We start from the raw sequence: 14128 nt of genomic DNA, 5'->3' as shown, positions 1-14128 counted from the left end.
TCTGTCTTGGTTCTCTTTTCCAATTTCTCTGTGTCTGTGTTCTGTAGCCAGCTTGATCTCTCATAATTTTCTTTCTCTTATTCTCTCTAATGTTGGATTCCAGATCCTTCACTCTTTTCTCCATCTGTTCTAATAATTCCACATACTCCCCATTTTCCACTAGGGGGTGGATAGAGGTTTTGAGTTCTGTTATTTCCAGGTCTAATTGTGTGAGATCCTTCTTTTTCTCATTAATAAGGAACACCATTAATAATAGGGAACCTTTATCCAAGAGTTGGTCCCATTTTTTAAATAATGTCAGATCATGACGTTTATAGGTAGACCGTTTGAATAATCTTAAACCTCTTGGTACAATACTGTTATTTACATAAAGGTCTAGAGCCGCTATGTCCCACCATACTTGTACTTCCTTTTCCATTAGTTTACCTAATTGGTAAATAAGGGATCTGATGTCGTTCTGTTGTTTAGGGGGTTCTATAGTGGACTCTTTAGTACTCTGGTCATGTAGGTTGCTTTATTTCTCTTATGTTTTAGTCACCCTGTACCCAATATAGATGCAGGATGTGTGTAATGTAATTGTTTATAGTGTGTGTGTGTGTGTACTGTGAAATGTATTGCCTGCTCTCCTGTACTGCTGAGGTTTGCTACCAACTAGGTGGATTTGGCTATGGAGCTTATCTAGTGCCCTCTGTTGGTAGCAACAGCAATATGCACTACCTGAATAGCAAGACTGGTTCATTTGCATATTCGGGTAGATTTGCATATTGCTAATTCTGCAGGCACGTGAGATATTTTCTGTTAAATATTGTCTCCGTCACCCCTTTAAAAATATGCCATTGTGTTATAATAAGTCACTGTATGTTGCCTGCTATGATTTGACTGTTTGTAATTTTATTGAGTTTTCACAGCAATATTAATGTAATGACCATACGGGCTAGTCCCAAGTAAAATACATTTTTAGATAGTTCTTCTTGATCCCGCAAAATGTAGCCTTGTCTCGTTATTGGAGGGAGCTGCTATAATCACATTGGGGATTGCTATGCTCTGCATACTCCCCTGAGCTTGAATCACTTAGCTCTTTTAAGAAGTTGTTCCTGATACGCTCTTCTTTTAGGAGAGGTCTTCCCCACACAGTCCTGGATGCTGGAGGTTCATACAGGGTGGAAGGAAGAGGTCTTGCCCACATGGTCCTGGAGGATAGAAGCTGATCCAGGGTGGAAGGAAGATGGCGAGACTCCAGTCAAGCTACAGTGGTGTCCGGTGCGGTGCTTGTGGTCCTTGGCGCAAGCTAGGAAGCGTCCATTAACAGAAGGTTACAATGTAAAGTAGTAAGTGTACAGCCTGCATAACAGTACATTTGTTGTCCCCACAAAATAACTCAACACACAGCCATTAATGTCTAAACCGTTGGCAACAAAAGTGAGTACACCCCTAAGTGGAAATGTCCAAATTTAACCCAATTAGCCATTTTCCCTCCCTGGTGTCATATGACTCGTTAGTGTTACAAGGTCTTATGTGCGAATGGGGAGCAGGTGTGTTAAATGTGGTGTTATCGCTCTCACACTCTCTCATACTGGTCACTGGAAGTTCAACAAGGCACCTCATGGCAAAGAACTCTGAGGAAAAAAAGAATTGTTGCTCTACATACAGATGGCCTAGGGCCTAGGCTATAAGAAGATTGCCAAGACCCTTAAACTGAGCAGCAGCAGGGTGGGCAAGACCATACAGCGGTTTCACAGGACAGGTTCCACTCAGAATAGGCCTCGCCATGGTCGACCAAAGAAGTTGAGTGCACGTGCTACACAAAATAGTGACACTTTGGGCCCAATTTGGACATTTCCACTTAGGGGTGTACTCACTTTTGTTGCCAACGGTTTATACATTATTGGCTGTGTTTCAAGTTATTTTGAGGGGACAGCGAATTTACCCTGTTATACAGGCTGTACACTTACTACTTTACATTGTAGCAGAGTGTTATTTCTTCAGTGTTGTCACATGAAAAGATATAATAAAAACGTACAAAGATATGAGGAGTGTACTCACTTTTGTGAAATACTGTACACATCCCATTCTGCCTGAGATTTGTCAGAGTTTGCAGTTGACGCCATTATTTTAAGCTTAGGAGAGATTTAAAATGGGGGCAGGTACTGTTTCGGATCTCCCACTGATCTCCGGCACACTGGGGCTGCCTGAAATCAGGGCTCGTACAGTGGTAGCAAACCGCACTCTAGTTACCTCCGTTTTGTGAAATAAGTGCATATATGATATCACCCACTTTGACACGAGATTTTAATAATGGTTAGATTATGTAATATATGAAATTAGCCATAATGTCATATTGCATGTCTCTAATATATTGAACATCGTATGAAATTATGTTTGCGTAGAAAGCATTGTGCGAGAAGAGTTTGTAGTGGTATTTAGTTGAAGCGCAATACTTTGGTATATTTTTATTCCTTTCAATGTGGCATAGAACATTGTTACGTTGCCATCGTGATGTTATCTATGAGATCAAAAACTATGCCCCATCGAGAGTCCAATTTAAGTCAAAATTATTTTTTGCCTCTTATTTGAATAGAGCAGTTTCTTTTGTCATTTGTCAGCAAGCGTCAGTTGAGGTCCCTGTGCCCCCTGATGTCAGACAGACATTTTAATACAAAAACACTGAACTGTTTCTTCTTTTGTTTTTAATTTCTAAAGAAACAGAAAAGAAAACAAAAACCAAACACTTGTGTATGCTAATGGTGGCATGGCCTTTGGTGGATTAAATCAGGGAAATTGATTTTTTATTTATTATATCAAAATACAAGAATGTTTAAGGATGGGGAAAAACAACCGAGAAAGAGTTCCCATAAATGGAGTCTTTTCCTTAATGTTGGAATTCAGGATAGATGTTTAGGAAGTTACTTGAATGTTCTATTTGAGGATATAAGATTTGTGGGACATGGGGCTTGTGAACCATTCTGATATATTATTGTTATAAGCACCAACAAATTCCATAGCAATGTACAATAGGGGGACTAACAGACATGTAATTGCAACAAGGCGAGTTGGATGCACAGGAACAGAGAATGCTAAGGGCCCGCTCAAACAAGCTTACATTCTAGAGGGAGTGGGGTAAGGTGGCCCAAGAAGTAAGGGTAGGATGTATTTCATGTATGGGAAAATGTAGGATACTAGAATAGTTTACAATGAAGTGTTAGTTTCTTTGGATGACACAGTTGCAGGAGAAGAGGACACATGGGTAACCAAGGTGCGGGGAGGGAAAGCTGTTAACAGATTGATATAATTTCCTAAAGAAGTGAGTTTTTAAAGATCTTGTGAAGGAACTGAGACTGCTTGAGAGTCTAGCAGAACAGGAAAGGGTTTCCACAGGGACGATTCAGCCCTAGAGAAGTCTTGAAGGTGGGAGTAAGGACAGAGAATACATGCAGAGTGTAGGGCCCAGGGAGGATAGGTAAGTAGGAGCAGTGTTGTGAAGCACGCATCCGAATTTTCATTTGAACCCTATATCTTATGGGAAGACAGTGTAAGGACTGGCAGAGTGGGGAGGCATGGGAGGTGCGGGCTGACAGGAAGATGAGCCTTGCCATTTATTATGGACTGTAACAGGGCCAACTGGGAATGCATAAGACCACTGAGAAGTGGATTGCAGTAGTCAAGGCAAAAGACTATTGCGGTATGGACCAGCACCTTGGTCACAACTGGCGTTAGTTAAGGGAAGATGCAAGCTATGTTTCTGAGATAGAAGTGGCAGGACTTGGCAAGTGACAGGACTTGAGGAGTGAAGGAGAGGGCAGAGTTAAAAAGAACACCAAGTCAGTGAGTCACATGTTCCCATAAAAAGTTAAGGTGCTGTAATCCATCATTTTAGTTTAGGTAGGAAACCAAGATATGAGTTGGTGGTTGGGGCAGTTTATACCAACCATCGATTGGAAAAATGTGTATAAACAGCAATGTCAGCCATGCCTGTATGTAGAATGATTACATCTACCAAGGGATAACAAATGATTATTGGATTAAAAAAAGAGAGGTTCTCTAATGAATGAGAGCACTCTTGACAAAGTTTTACCAGACCACAGCAACTCCATGATCCGTTCAAGAGTTCCAAAGAGCTTGTGGCTGGTTCCCGGCCAGGCGTCTCTTGTCCAGCCTGTGGTGGCTCCTAGGCTGTGGAAAAAGTGTCACTGAGCTGGGAGTCATTGGCTTAACTGTGGTGATTATAGTCCCTTTCAGAGGAATGTGGCATTTGGTAAACATGTACCAGTTCTCGGTTACCAGATGGTCTGACACAGTTTTGCAAACAAAGGACAAACTGACCATAACCATGTTCCATATCTTTATTGCTCTTACTGTAAAAAAATATTTTATTTGCCTTAGATTAAATCTCCTTTCTTCCAGCCTAAATGTGTGACCTTGTGTCCTATGTATAGCCATGTTTATGAATAGATTTCCTGATAATGGTTTGTACTGGCTCCTGGAAAACATGATCCATAGCTTAAATTCTAGAATTTCCTCATCTGTATTCATTATCTGAAAACAACATCTCATCTACACTGAAGCACATAAAATGTATTCGAAATTGTAATGACTTCTCCATCACCAATGTGTAAAATTGTGTCTTTTTTAATAATAATGATATGAAATAAAACACAGCCATTAGTCAGTCTTTGCAAAGCAGATCGGCTGTAAGATACGAGAAACCAAGAAAGGTTTCATGATATCAAAGAAATAGTCCAGCATGCAAGCGAAAAAAGCAACAAATTGGGAAAGACAGTGATGAACCAAATAAAAAAATTAAGAGACAGCAGATAAAGGGAAAAAACTACATAACATAAAAGGGGCAGGCCATCCTGCGCTGAGCACACAACACAATGCGGTGACCTTGTACGGGAGCTGGGGGGGGACGGGGGGGGGGGGGGGACGAGATGGAGCAGAACAGTATCTGAGTGAATCCTCTCCCTATCATCTGTAACAATTGCAAATTGTAACCTTTTTGTGCTCCATCCCAGCTTCACTGATGTTCTTACACGTGTACCTGTCATACTTGTGTTAAACATAATGGATTTCTTTTGTCAGATGTGCGTACCCTGTGCAGGAGGGGACGTTACAGCTGAATAAATTACTTAAAGCTTAGCTGTCGGTACATTTTTTTAGCATCCACTTTAAGTGTCAGCATTAACTCTAAGGCAGGAATATTCCCTTTTGCAGAAAAGGCAGTGTCTCATTCTGTATAGCGGCATACAAGGTGTTAACCCTGTCGGTGCGTTCATATGTGGACATGGGCTGAAATTTACGTCACACCCTTAAAGAAGGGTGTTTTACGTAAAAAAATGTTTTAAAAAGAGAGACCATTGTAATAACAGAAGGGTATCATAGCAGGGAAGGTATGTTTGTACGACACTGAGGGGTATCCCCCAAACCACCTCTATAAAATACACAAGATGTAAAAACATAAGGTGGAGCTGATTGGAACAAGCTATAGTACAAATCTGTGCAAATAAAACACACCAAAAAATAATGCAATATTGCCAGAACAGGTAGCGTTATAGGTAATACAATTTGGAGTGTCACTCACAAGTGGAGAGCCATTAACGTCATAAGGCTTGGATGGAAAGCGTGGAAGGACACTTTAAGGATGTCCAACTCCTTTTGTCTCCCCGTTCCTCCGTGTGTAGCTCTATCAGTATAGACACATGATGCTGGAGATGTATCTTCAAATAGATTCTTTATAGGATAATAAAATCAAATGAACAAATACAATTAATAAATAAAAAGGTAAAAACCTCGATTGGTATATGGACAATATAGTCCTAGAAGTCCAAAATGTGTTTCACCGCTGTAATGGGGCTTCCTCAGTTGGTTGTGATCCTCGTCTGAGTTTGCTTATCTTTAACCCCTTAAGGACACATGACGTGTGTGACATGTCATGATTACCTTTTATTCCAGAAGTTTGGTCCTTAAGGGGTTAAATCCGCCGCCTTTCATTCACTTCGGGTTCGTCGTTTCTTACATGCCTCTCTCTTGGAATGCATCATGGGTTCCAAAATATCACGTGGGTGCCTTCTATCATCGGGAAGTGACATATACGTATTGTTCTGGGAGTGTCCCTACTTGTTGTGCATGAAGGAGGTTTAATTTGTGGAATGCAATGCTATATATTTGAATTCCACTTGCTAGCATATTGCACTCATTTGGCAAAAAGTCCAATTCATAAGAGAATATATATAATTGGTACATACATCTAAAATAAGAAAAATTATATTATATATCTTATTGAAACGTATGGCGGATTTTCAAAGTGAATATATAAAAGTATCACAATCCCATTGGTAAGAATACATAAAAGGTCATAAAAAACATATATTTGGAACAAAGAGAACAATGTTTAAAACATATGGTGAATATTTAAAAAGTGCTTGTAAACAGTGTAAGGGGAACATATAGGTTTTTACAGAATGTATTGTGCAAAACAAATGAGTGTATGAGGAAAATATGAAGATGAAATGTCATTTTAGGATTGGGGACAAATCTGTGAAAAAAAAATAAAAAAAAATTGTGCAATAGTTAATATAATTCCCCATTTAACTCCATATAACCCTCCCTATAACTCCTCATATTACTCCATATAACCCTCCCTATAATCCCTCCTATTACTCCATATAACCCTCCCTATAACCCCTCCTATTACTCCATATAACCCTCCCTATAACTCCTCCTATTACCCCATATAACACTCCCTATAACTCATCCTATTACTCCATATAACCCTCCATATAACCCCTCCTATTACTCCATATAACCCTCCCTATAACTCCTCCTATTACTCCATATAACCCTCCCTATAACCCCTCCTATTACTCCATATAACCCTCCCTATATCCCCTCCTATTACTCCATATAACCCTCCCTATAACTCCTCCTATTACCCCATATAACCCTCCCTATAACTCATCCTATTACTCCATATAACCATCCCTATATCTCCTCCTATTACTCCATATAACCCTCCCTATAACTCCTCCTATTACTCCATATAACCCTCCCTATAACCCCTCCTATTACTCCATATAACCCTCCCTATAACTCCTCCTATTACTCCATATAACCCTCCCTATAACTCCTCCTATTACTCCATATAACCCTCCCTATAACCCCTCCTATTACTCCATATAACCCTCCCTATAACTCCTCCTATTACTCCTTATAACCTCTCTATAACTCCTCCTATTACCCCATATAACCCTCCCTATAACTCCTCCTATTACTCCATATAACCCTCCCTATAACTCCTCCTATTACTCCATATAACCCTCCCTATAACTCCTCCTATTACTCCATATAACCCTCCCTATAACTCCTCCTATTACTCCATATAACCCTCCCTATAACTCCTCCTATTACTCCATATAACCCTCCCTATAACTCCTCCTATTACTCCATATAACCCTCCCTATAACTCCTCATATTACTCCATATAACCCTCCCTATAACTCCTCCTATTACTCCATATAACCCTCCCTATAACTCCTCCTATTACTCCATATAAGCCTCCCTATAACCCCTCCTATTACTCCATATAACCCTCCCTATAACTCCTCCTATTACTCCATATAACCCTCCCTATAACTCCTCCTATTACTCCATATAACCCTCCCTATAACTCCTCCTATTACTCCATATAACCCTCCCTATAACTCCTCCTATTACTCCATATAACCCTCCCTATAACTCCTCATATTACTCCATATAACCCTCCCTATAACTCCTCCTATTACTCCATATAACCCTCCCTATAACTCCTCCTATTACTCCATATAACCCTCCCTATAACTCCTCCTATTACTCCATATAACCCTCCCTATAACTCCTCCTATTACTCCATATAACCCTCCCTATAACTCCTCCTATTACTCCATATAACCCTCCCTATAACTCCTCATATTACTCCATATAACCCTCCCTATAACTCCTCCTATTACTCCATATAACCCTCCCTATAACTCCTCCTATTACTCCATATAAGCCTCCCTATAACCCCTCCTATTACTCCATATAACCCTCCCTATAACTCCTCCTATTACTCCATATAACCCTCCCTATAACTCCTCCTATTACTCCATATAACCCTCCCTATAACTCCTCCTATTACTCCATATAACCCTCCCTTTAACTCCTCCTATTACTCCATATAACCCTCCCTATAACTCCTCCTATTACTCCATATAACCCTCCCTATAACTCATCCTATTACTCCATATAACCATCCCTATATCTCCTCCTATTACTCCATATAACCCTCCCTATAACTCCTCCTATTACTCCATATAACCCTCCCTATAACCCCTCCTATTACTCCATATAACCCTCCCTATAACTCCTCCTATTACTCCATATAACCCTCCCTATAACTCCTCCTATTACTCCATATAACCCTCCCTATAACCCCTCCTATTACTCCATATAACCCTCCCTATAACTCCTCCTATTACTCCTTATAACCTCTCTATAACTCCTCCTATTACCCCATATAACCCTCCCTATAACTCCTCCTATTACTCCATATAACCCTCCCTATAACTCCTCCTATTACTCCATATAACCCTCCCTATAACTCCTCCTATTACTCCATATAACCCTCCCTATAACTCCTCCTATTACTCCATATAACCCTCCCTATAACTCCTCCTATTACTCCATATAACCCTCCCTATAACTCCTCCTATTACTCCATATAACCCTCCCTATAACTCCTCATATTACTCCATATAACCCTCCCTATAACTCCTCCTATTACTCCATATAACCCTCCCTATAACTCCTCCTATTACTCCATATAAGCCTCCCTATAACCCCTCCTATTACTCCATATAACCCTCCCTATAACTCCTCCTATTACTCCATATAACCCTCCCTATAACTCCTCCTATTACTCCATATAACCCTCCCTATAACTCCTCCTATTACTCCATATAACCCTCCCTTTAACTCCTCCTATTACTCCATATAACCCTCCCTATAACTCCTCCTATTACTCCATATAACCCTCCCTATAACTCCTCCTATTACTCCATATAAGCCTCCCTATAACCCCTCCTATTACTCCATATAACCCTCCCTATAACTCCTCCTATTACTCCATATAACCCTCCCTATAACTACTCCTATTACTCCATATAAGCCTCCCTATAACCCCTCCTATTACTCCATATAACCCTCCCTATAACTCCTCCTATTACTCCATATAACCCTCCCTATAACTCCTCCTATTACTCCATATAACCCTCCCTATAACTCCTCCTATTACTCCATATAACCCTCCCTATAACTCCTCATATTACTCCATATAACCCTCCCTATAACTCCTCCTATTACTCCATATAACCCTCCCTATAACTCCTCCTATTGCTCCATATAAGCCTCCCTATAACCCCTCCTATTACTCCATATAACCCTCCCTATAACTCCTCCTATTACTCCATATAACCCTCCCTATAACTACTCCTATTACTCCATATAAGCCTCCCTATAACCCCTCCTATTACTCCATATAACCCTCCCTATAACTCCTCCTATTACTCCATATAACCCTCCCTATAACTACTCCTATTACTCCATATAAGCCTCCCTATAACCCCTCCTATTACTCCATATAACCCTCCCTATAACTCCTCCTATTACTCCATATAACCCTCCCTATAACTCCTCCTATTGCTCCATATAAGCCTCCCTATAACCCCTCCTATTACTCCATATAACCCTCCCTATAACTCCTCCTATTACTCCATATAACCCTCCCTATAACTACTCCTATTACTCCATATAAGCCTCCCTATAACCCCTCCTATTACTCCATATAACCCTCCCTATAACTCCTCCTATTACTCCATATAACCCTCCCTATAACTCCTCCTATTACTCCATATAACCCTCCCTATAACTCCTCCTATTACTCCATATAACCCTCCCTATAACTCCTCATATTACTCCATATAACCCTCCCTATAACTCCTCCTATTACTCCATATAACCCTCCCTATAACTCCTCCTATTGCTCCATATAAGCCTCCCTATAACCCCTCCTATTACTCCATATAACCCTCCCTATAACTCCTCCTATTACTCCATATAACCCTCCCTATAACTACTCCTATTACTCCATATAAGCCTCCCTATAACCCCTCCTATTACTCCATATAACCCTCCCTATAACTATAGCTCTTTATAAATCTGTATAAGCCATCCTATTGCTTGATGTAATATTTCTCTTGTGTCTCTTATTACTACTGAATATGTTTCCAATGATATTCAGACGAAGAGACTAATTGATTCTGAGTTTCCCTCCACTTATTAAAAATTTATCTTTAAACCATCTTTCCTCTTGGATTTCTATTTTGATAACGAAAGTCTGACTTCAAAGTCTCAAAAGGTGACACGTGATTAATTGTGAATGTTCCATACGGTAGATTTACCGTAGATTCAAACAGGGACTTTATTTGATCACTGGAAGATCAAAGTCCTTCTCAAACCTTTCAAAGAAACAAGGACTGAATTGCAGGTCAATAATGCCATTCAAATCACATCTTTACAATGTTTGTTGCATTTTATAATGTATGGTTTTCCTTTTGCATATATTTAGAGTTTGTGGAACTGCAAATTAACGTCTTTCATTTGACTTGTTTGCTGGGAGGATGCAGGTAGATGTTGTAAAGATGAAGTTGCTCCAATTCTTCTAAACAACTGAGATCATTAGCACTTTGAAGCATATTCTGCATGCTGTCCATTTTTATTTCTGCTTAGTACAATGAGGTTTTCATCACCCAGATATCTCTCCAAGAAGGTGAGGAGACAGTTCACAGGTCTATGGATGAGTTCCACTTCATGATGATGAAAGACGACCTGATGATTTATTACACATGAAGGTATTTAAAGAGTCTAAACGTAACCCAGAAACCATCACTTCTGAAGGATGAGGCTGATCTGGCCAAGATCATTTGGTGGGGAGTCAAGAAAGGTTCCTTAAAAAAATTGGACAAAGTTGCAAAAGTGTAACAATCTCAACTGGAAACAAATAGATCAGTTGGAAGAGGTTTGTTTCCATGGTGACTGTTCCATTGCAACAACTTTACCCTCATTTATTTATAAATCTCAGTCGTTGGGCATACGACTGACTGTCTGCTGCCCACTGTACACATATGTCATGCCCCAACTACCGGTAATTCCTTGTCTCTTCCGGGTTGACAGAGTTTAGCCACACCCCCTCTCTGACGCGGTCTCGCCACGTTACATAATGCGACCGCGCCAGATACAAGACGCTGGATTATTGAACAGCGTTACCGCGATATCAAACCGGCTGAAAGTTTCTCTGCAAACCTACCTGTGTACCGAACTAACCTCCTTCTCCTCTCCTCGACCACGGCTAGTATCTGGCCTTCTCTCAAGCCTGCTGAGCATTCCTTCCATAGTCTGCTCTCAAGTTTTTCCAAGCATTTCTGCTACAGCCTGCTCTCAAGCCGTTAAGCATTCAGGCACCAGCTGCTCCCTGACCTGCTATCTTTAAACCCAAAACGAATCTCTGCTGTTACAACTTCATTTATAGCTTTCTTCATTACCCTAAAACTTGCAAACACCAAATGTGCTAGATTGCATGTATATAGGAAGCTGCTTACTCCAATTAAACCAACAGCGAAGTATTTAAAGATACAGTACCTATATTTCTCTATATTGAATAGACAATTCCTATTTTATTTTAATTTTCTAATCAACAATTTAAGTCCTAAGAAATCTGCAGTTGCGCTCCATATCAATCTATGTAAACGTGACAACATCTGGCTAAAACATATTGTCAGACCTTTTCCACTTTTCTTCTGTTTATGTACTATCCATGTTCATAAATAAGGGTGACCTAACACAGGAGATTCAGAATCAGAGCTTCTTCCAGTGATCCTGCCCAAATTCAAGCCATGGTAGGTCCTATCCAGACACACTCCTTGTTGGTTAATGTTACGGTACATCCAGGTATAAAAGGGTTTAACACCGCTAAGGACATTCACCTTCCGAAGGGAGAAGCAACTAACGAACGCTCCAATTAGCCGAACAGGAACCATACGAAATACTTCACAATCCAAACAGCCGAACGGGAAACCATACGAATATAAATCCCCCCAACGACGAGACAAAGCTCTGTATTGTGGGTCAAGCAGTGATCTAGTTTTAATGGGGCTACCTGCCTGGTATTTATGCAGGTCTTCCACCAGGTGGACACTCCCTTAGGGGACCTGGTGGAAAAATGTGACAAAAATGACAAAGTAACCAATCACAGAATTGCAGGCATAAACACTCCCCTTTAGCTATGAAGAACCCTCCTCTCTATCCTGGAGATAATTGGGAAGTAATTCAATTATCTCCCAGGATAGAGGCAAAACTCAATTTTACATGTGGCAGGAAATACACATAAAAATATACAACATACAAACTACCGAATGCACTAGGTACAATTAACGTATCCCCAGATAGCTTAGATCTGAGCGCACATTATTACCGAATGGTGCTCAGATCACATACATACAGTTCAATCACCATGGAGCCAAAGTCTTTCACATAGTCTTTCGTTATACGAATGGGCTCCATGGCATAGCTATCTGGGGTAAGTCCATACGTGCAGAAAAAGTACCGAACGGGCCGGCGTTCGTAAGCTGGATGAACAGAAGGGAGGTCGGCGGCTTCAGCGGTGTTCGTGAGAAATAGTGTCCGTTTTTAGTTCAATTAAATCGTCGACGAACACCGCTGAGCATTCGTACGTCCAAGATGGCTGCCATCTCGTGGTCGGCATATGAACGACGACCACCCAGCCGACATTCGACAATTAGGAAGTGTCTGTAGTTAACCACAACATTCTGATGGGGTCAAGAGGGTAACAAGAAGCACACTTCCCTGCTGGGTGGCCGGCCTTTCGGCAGTTGTTCGGTAAAAGAGCAAATAAACGTAGGGGCTGTACGGACAGGGAAAAAAAACGAACAAACAGATGAATGGAGGGAAAATAAAAGTAATTCACAGACAGATGGGTCTGTCACAGTTTATTTATCAGGAAGGCAGAATTGTGCACGTTGATGTGATCAATCTTCAGGAGATCTCAAACAACATAGAACATCTCAAACTCATTACAAAGCAAGACTGACATCAATTGCAGGTTATACAACCTTCTCCTAAACAGAAAAAGTCACTTAGATATTTCAAGGAAAGATAACATTCTGACTGTTTAAGAGGAAAGGTGAACATAAATGTGAATATACTGTCTATTCGGGCTCAAAATTTGCACTTGACACTAGCCAGTTGCGAATGCAAAAATGGAGATTAATAAATGTATCCCTGTGAGTAGCAGTTGACCTGCGATGTGTGTGTCATGGACTCACAAGGCTTGCATTGGCAAGTAACCTTTAAGGCCTGGATAGTAGTGTGGAATTTGAAATATTAAGAAACTGAATTACTGGTGGCAGTTGATGCCATGAGTGTAATTATTTAGTGCAGGCCAGGAATTGAAGGTTAGAGCCCCTGCATTGTACAGTGTCAACCACATGGAGCAATACTGGTTTTAATGCACATGTGACATCACCCACCATGTCGTACGGAATATACAAACGAAATAGATAAATGTAGATATTAACAAATAAGAGTACTGGTCTATTAGGCTCTCGTCTACCTGCTTGTTTTTTAATCTGTATTCACAGCATTTTATAGCAGTGCGTTCGATGAGCGCTACTCCACCAGCGCAGTGTGACACTATGGCTTCATATCTGTCTGTCTGTCTGTCGATTTCATGGTCCATACTTTCTGCAGGTGCCTGTATTTTGTTCTAGGTTAACGTCTCCCAAACACAGATCTATCCTGTCCTGGAAACAGCTGGTTGACACATCAAACAGATAATTGTATACACAGCTAGACGGCTAAGGGGGTGTACAGGGGGCTAATGGACTGTACTAAAATAATACGTAATTACTGCTTTTTTAGCACCAATAATATTTTCATAATCAAATAGCATGTTTTAAGTAAATCTCATATCTATGTGAGGATATTTATAAATATGAACAATACACGGTAGCACAATGTGTATTTTGATCAATATTTTCTC

At 40.5% G+C, this 14128-nt stretch overlaps 1 protein-coding gene across 2 annotated transcripts in view; it reads left to right on the top strand.

The window, feature by feature from the left end:
• The window catches only part of LOC134572215 (leucine-rich repeat and fibronectin type III domain-containing protein 1-like protein), a 669227-nt gene that overhangs the window by 430653 nt on the left and 224446 nt on the right, over positions 1–14128 (top strand). The gene's annotated exons all lie outside the window — the stretch shown is intronic.

This window comes from Pelobates fuscus, chromosome 9 (assembly GCF_036172605.1).
Source record: "Pelobates fuscus isolate aPelFus1 chromosome 9, aPelFus1.pri, whole genome shotgun sequence".
NCBI classification, from domain to species: domain Eukaryota; kingdom Metazoa; phylum Chordata; class Amphibia; order Anura; family Pelobatidae; genus Pelobates; species Pelobates fuscus.
The sequence above is the reverse complement of the archived record's forward strand: the minus strand, read 5'-3'. Positions and strand labels throughout refer to the sequence as shown.